At 40.1% G+C, this 6,000-nt stretch overlaps 1 pseudogene; it reads left to right on the forward strand.

Moving 5' to 3' along the window:
- Nucleotides 1-162: 162 nt before the first annotated feature.
- LOC124962920 (general transcription factor IIE subunit 1-like) lies at nt 163-2,690 on the forward strand (annotated as a pseudogene).
- The last annotated feature ends 3,310 nt before the right edge of the window (nt 2,691-6,000 follow it).

Raw genomic sequence — 6,000 nt, forward strand, 5'->3', positions numbered from 1 at the left:
TATCTCTCACAGTGCTGGATTCTGATGCGCATTCCTACCTTCCTACCAGTCCTAGCTTTTGTTGTAGATACAGAAGCGCCAGTGCTATTATCAAGAAACAGAAGAGGCTTTGGCATTGCAGTAGCCGCGATCACTGCCATTGCAGTCTCTGCAGTAGCAGCAATGACACAATCATACAGTAACAACGATCATTTGGCCGAAAATACAGCTGCAGCCTTACAGACTGTAGAGACTCTGAACCAACATCTAACTGCAAGTTTACTTCTTGCAAATTGGAGAATGGACTTATTGCAAGAACAAGTGGATACTTTGCAAGAACTTTTGGGACTGGGATGCGTTTACTCCCTAAGAGCTGTTTGTGTTACCCGTATTGTATTTCAGCACCGCGGCTGGGTTACCTAGAAAAATTGTCAGTCTACTTTGTTAATGCTTATAGATCTGTCAAACAGTGGGCAGGCCTAGGAGCTGGGATAGTATTCCTCTGCCTTGGCCTCCTTCTCTCCATTTGTTTTGGCATGCATCTACGAGCTAGCCGATAGAAAGATCAGATTATCTTCCATCAAGCCATGACCGCCCTAAAGGCCGACAGCCCCCCATTAGTATGGCTCTTGATGCTGGATCGGTAGTCAAAGACGGGTAATGAAGGAGGTGGCTGTGTACCGACCTAAGACAGGAGCTGCAGCATGCTCTGCAGGCTCTGATGACGGGTAAGGACATATGCTGACCACTCAGCCTAAGACAGACACGGTCCCGAGCCTTAGTTTAATATTAAAGAAGGGGGATCTGTCGGGGTTTCTAGAGCCCCCGGCCTTAGACATGGTCAAGATGGCGCCTGACGCTGAGCCAAAAGCGGCCAGCTATACAGTAAACAACCAGTGAATTCCAATGATTGGCTAGTTAACGATGTGATTAGAGCATGCCCCCCCTCGTGTACCCATCCTGTGCCTGCAGCTGTCCGCGTTTATCTCGTGTACTCTCCCCTGATTGGTTGAAGTGTATATAAGCTTGGTAACCTCCTGGGTGCGGGGGCAGGAGCAGCTGAAGCCGGGAGTGGAAGGGAGTGCGAGCGAGGGCGAGAGCCGAGAAGCGGAAGAAGCGGCCGGAGCGGGCGAGAGCCGAGCGGGAGAGGAGTGGAGTGCAGGAGAGGGAAAGAGAGCGAGAGAAGGGGACAGAAAGGAAGGAAGACTGTGTACAATAAACTTCCAAAGCTTCAGACGTTTGCCGTGTCTCTCTCAGCGGGCAGAGGGGACGCGACAAAATCTCAACAGTTACATTACATTAAAGTAAATTACAATTAAAGTAATTTAAAATAAATGTATTATTATATAGAATAGATATTATGTTGGTTGTGAGACAGTAATCTTGTCTTGAAACTATTGAGATCGAGACAATATGAAAACTATTCACTAAGCTAGGCTAGAGAATGATAGTGATATAATGTGAAATAATAATGACATTATCTTGATTTCAATAAGAACATGAGTCTTAGAAGTCATGTGCCCCAATCAGATCCTGGAGCATTTACCTATAGACCCAGTTTTGTCTTAACCTCTCCAAACTCTGACCAAGGAGAAACTCCTAAGGAGCATGGTGGACTTAAAACCAACTGTGGGGAAACATCAACCTACTTGAACTGAGGGACTTTTTACAAAATATCTGGCACACATTCTTCAAAAGTATCAAAGTCCAGGAAAAAAAAAAAGAAAAGGAAAAGGAAAATAAAGAAACATAAAAAAATTTAAGTTTTTCTTTGTGGAACAAGTGGTGTGGGCTTGTTTAAGCCGGTAGTTGAAGTGCTGAGGGAGGCTGTAGGAAGAGTGTTCAAGGATTCACATCAGAACTTTTTGCTGTACATTTTGCCATACAAAGGTAGAAGAGAATGAATCAGCAATGCCCCAAAAGATGCACACACACTTTTGGCAAGGTTTAATGAACAAATTGAGTCCATTTATGAATTGCTTCTGGAGATAGAGAATGTGAACTTGGCTTATGAAATACTTGAATCAGAACCCCCAGAAATCCCAGCCCTGAAACAAAGCAAAGACTGTTCAGCAACTCCTGCTGGAGCTCTGGATTGTCAGGTGGGCACCACCAAAAAGCATGAACCTCCGAAGGCCCTCCTGTGAGAACTGACACACTCCGAATGCTGTCGTGTACATGGAAGATTAAGATGACATTCATCGCAGGTCACTGGAGGGTAAATCTGCCAAGGAGGACCCATTCGGTTGACAGAGAGCACTGTTCAAGGGGCATATAGGTCTGAAGAGACGAAGGAAGGTGGCATAGATACGGATGCGTTTCAGGAGCATGAGGAAGGCCGTGCAGGGTCTGAGGATAATGAGAAGGTCATGCTAGCACTCCTCATTCATGAGACGAAGACTCCCTCGGCCACAGCTGGCTCCGTGGGGCAGCTGCTCCTGTGACTACTGGCAACGGCAGTGACTAGGAGTAAAACCAGTGAGTCTGACGATGACTCTCCAGCCTGTCAGTCAGCTGCTATGGCTGCACATCTGGGGGAAGATGATGGGTTTGAGGAAGTAGCAGATGATCCCATTGTCATGGTGACTGGCCATCCATTTTCATACTGTGAAGTGAGCCAGGGGCCAGAGCTGGTGGTCCAGATAATACCAGAAGAGAAGGAAGCATATATAGCAATGGAACAGGGCATGTTTGAGGACCTATTTGAGTGATCTTTCCCCACCTTTTCCTCCTTTCTGTAAGGCTCACTTCAAAAAGAAATTCCCCACCCTTGAAGAACAGTATTTAAGAGTCTTTCTGGCTCTATTGATGTTAAGCACCTGTTAACCTGCTACAAAGAATAATGGGAGAGAAAGTTCGATTTTTATGCCAGAAACTTCCCAGAAAGGTAGGTTGGCTATAAGCATTCCCTTCCCTGTTATTACTACAGTATCAATATTTTACTGTATTTCCTTCTCTTAACTTTTTCCTTTCCTTTGAAAGACATTTTTCTCCCTTTTGAAATGAGTGAGGAAAGCTTGTAAGGTAAATTCTTCTGACCTGCCTACAGAAGCCCACTACAATAAACTACAGTAATTCACTTATGATATCGTTTTATCTATTCTGACCAAATATTCCAAACAATTCCTTTTATTGCTGCCAACCAGAGCAGCTTGCTAAAAGGCAAACCACTCATGAGGGGAAACATACCCAAACTTCTTATTTTCCCCCCAATAAGGTTGGGATCAAGATGTAAGGAGAGAAGAGAGCAAAAAGGGGAAGGATATGCTTGAATCTTGTTAATTAATGTCTAATCTGGAATTCATGCCTTTAGACTTGACCAGACTGGTAGATTCTGTTTTGCTTAATGCCTTTTGGTTTGGATGATAGAATACAGTATGCTTATTAAAACCTTGTGAAGAAATTAGAAGAACACGGAAAAAGGACAAAAAGTTCATACAAAGTGTTAAAGAGCGAAGGGTATTGGGAACAGTGTCTTAGAAATGCCTTAGTTTGTTCTGATTGAAAAACTCTTTATACAAAGTTGAGATTGGTCCCACTTTTTTCCTTCTATATGGCTCTTGCCACTGCTACAAGTTAAGGAGATCGTTCCCTTAGAAAAAAGCATGGAATAATTGATTATACTCACACACTCTCTCCCTCTTTCTAAACATCATTGAAGGCTTTCCTTGTCCCAATTTTGATTTTTGTCAGACATGGTATTTTAGAGTGCATTCAATATATTGTTGAGCATTAGAACCTTAAGGAATATAGTTCATAACCTTAAGGAGCATAGTTTATTTGGATTCTGGTATGTTATTCCTGAAGGCAGAACTTTAAAAATAAAGGACTTTCATATAAGGATCCATAACAATCATATTTTTTGTAATATTTTTCCTTGCATTGTAATTTTTAAGTATTTATCATTTTATAATTTGTGTATGAAATTAAGACAGCAGTTTACAGTTTGGGATTATTTAGAAATGATGCATAGAGAGTGTATGCTCCAGAAAAATGAGTAATAAGTCTTCCCTTTAGTATCCCACATTCAATCAGTTAAAGAGACTTATTTGAAGGAAAGAGGAGATCTGAATGAATATTATGATATTCAAACAGGTAAAATATGCTAGGGCAACAGAAAGTGGAAACTAGAATCTACTGGTGAGAGAAGTTAAGAGACACTCATGCCAGGTATTAAAAGGAAATTATGAGAAGATTGGAGACCAGGATTCAAATTTCACCTCTGTACTTACTACCTGTCACCTTAGGAAATTCCTTTCATGTCACAGAAGCCAATTGAATCATCTATTATTGCAAGGCTCAAAACTTATTAGAATTTCTTTGAAATTTTTCTGAAATAAAGAATAATAAAGTTCCTCACACCCTGTCATCCTTGAATAAATTGTACCTTAATCTGTTACTTTAACAAACAGGAAAAGAAGAAGCTTTTGCAAAGTATGAAGCTTGGAAATTATATGGGAAAAGTAAGAATCACTGTATTGCTGTTCTTCATGTGGTATGAATGAAAATGTCCCTTGGGACCTATAGTAATAGTGCTTAATGGACCACATCCCCAGGTACTCTGATGCCCTAGGTGTTGCTCTCAATTTTAAAGTATCCCACAGCTGATTCCAGGGCATCGTGGAAATAGTAGCTACCATTTTTAACTACCACTTTGTGCTGGAGGTTTGGCATTTATTTTTAAATTCATTATTAATAATTCCTACATCTGTCCTGTAAGACAGGCATACATATCTTTATTTAAAGCCTGGAAAACATGTGGTCTCCAAGTGGTTGAGCCCTTGCCCACCCTCTGAAAGATACTCAAAGTTGGGATTTCCTTCTAGGTCTGTGTAACCACAAACACCCTGCCAGATTTAATTCCACTTAACATTCTCTAGTGATTAATTTAGCACATAATTCTCAGAGAGGATTATAAAGTTAACCAGAATGAGGAGCAGAAAATCAGTACTGACATTGCAGTGAATAGAGGATATTGATTATAAGGATCCCCTTCTCTGCTTTCAGATGAGTTGTTATTTACACCCACAGATGTTTCCTCTTTATAATACACATCAAAGAGACTGCTGATAATATATGCTAATTTCTGTAGTGCCTGGGCTAACAATTCCCAAGAATGGCATTGTTAGTGGAATTCAGAATTCACTTTTCCTTTAAGTACATGATTTAAGAAACTGCATTCAAATTAAAGTATTGGTGTAATAAACTTACACTTTTTCATATAGGTTTTTGGAAGTTTTTGCTTTTGAAAAGCTTAAAACTTTGTTATAGTTAAATATTTTGTACTTGCATTTTATTGAAAATGGTAATAGTGTGCATGTAGTGATTAATTCTTATAACAAAGGTAAGCCAATTTCTTTTTCTGATTCTTATCACTGATATGCAATTGAATTCTCAAGTCAAATTTATAAAATATTTACAGATTTTTAAAAAAATCCTTTCTCTATGTTCTGCATTAAACTTTTTATTCTGTTTTACACTTTAAAAAAAATGATCATTTTTCTAAATGTCTATGGTGTATCCCATTCAGTGCCATAAACAAAGCACAGTCACATAAAAGGACAAGCAGCCACTGCTGTGTATTACTACCCAGAGTTGGGAGTCTTTACCTCAAAGTCAGGTAGGTAAGGATTAGACCTCGGCCTCCAGGACATTCAAAGTCTGGTGTCCTTATCCACATGCCTTTGAAAACTCAACTGTCTTAGACCCAAAGATAAAAATCCATACGAACAAACAAGCACCCCTGGAACTGCTACCAAGTAGTTTTCTCTACTTTTTTCGAAGTCTGGGAATTTTTTTTTTTTCTTTTCTTGGTCAGACAGTGTAAAAAATCTTTTGTACTGTATCCAGCTTTTAAAATATAGGGTTCTGAAAGTGTTTGCAGATTGTTTGGTCTGTCATCATATTAAAATAGAGTTCTGTTCTCAGAACCAATCTCTTCTACGCTGTAGTGCTTTCTCTCTGAAGCACCTTCTGCAGTGGACTGTGACCTCCAGCTACTCTGCATCTACTCTGCAGATT

This window comes from Sciurus carolinensis, chromosome 13 (genome assembly GCF_902686445.1).
Source record: "Sciurus carolinensis chromosome 13, mSciCar1.2, whole genome shotgun sequence".
NCBI lineage: Eukaryota > Metazoa > Chordata > Mammalia > Rodentia > Sciuridae > Sciurus > Sciurus carolinensis.